This window comes from Perna viridis, chromosome 10 (genome assembly GCF_037379345.1).
Source record: "Perna viridis isolate PV_CMFRI_1.1 ecotype Kerala chromosome 10, ASM3737934v1, whole genome shotgun sequence".
In the NCBI taxonomy this organism is placed as follows: Eukaryota; Metazoa; Mollusca; class Bivalvia; order Mytilida; family Mytilidae; genus Perna; species Perna viridis.
In genome coordinates, this window is record NC_142454.1 from 9,211,308 (window position 1) to 9,211,830 (window position 523).

Genomic DNA, 523 nt, shown 5'->3' on the forward strand with positions numbered 1-523 from the left:
CTTAATGTCAGCCAAACTAACAAAAAATATTAGCTACATGTATTTTTAAGTAGTAAAGTTTTATAAATAAATCTCTTGTTTTGTATTTTGGCATTACTATAGCAGAATTTATGAAATAACGAGGCAAGTAATATTTAGCAATGCATCAACCTGTTTTGTTTATTTGTAAAATCATTTTTTTACAGATAGAGTTCTGTTTTTATTACCTATACGTAATCGTCTGTTATTTTCTCTGATGTTTGTTTTGTTTTCTTAATATAGCCTTTTGATAAATGTTTTAATCATTAACATATTTTGTATTTATTACTAATAAATTTAAACTGAGATTTTGAGTGACTTAAACTTAAACATCCGATGAATATTTTTGATATTTCAAGCCTTGTATCCTGATTAAATAAGTTTCCATCTGTGTTGACCCCTACATGTTTACATACTAACACGTTTCATACTGTTGTCGTTTTTTATATGTATTTTTAATAATGATTCTGTTCTTTTGATGAGAGCATAATTAAAAGATGCATAA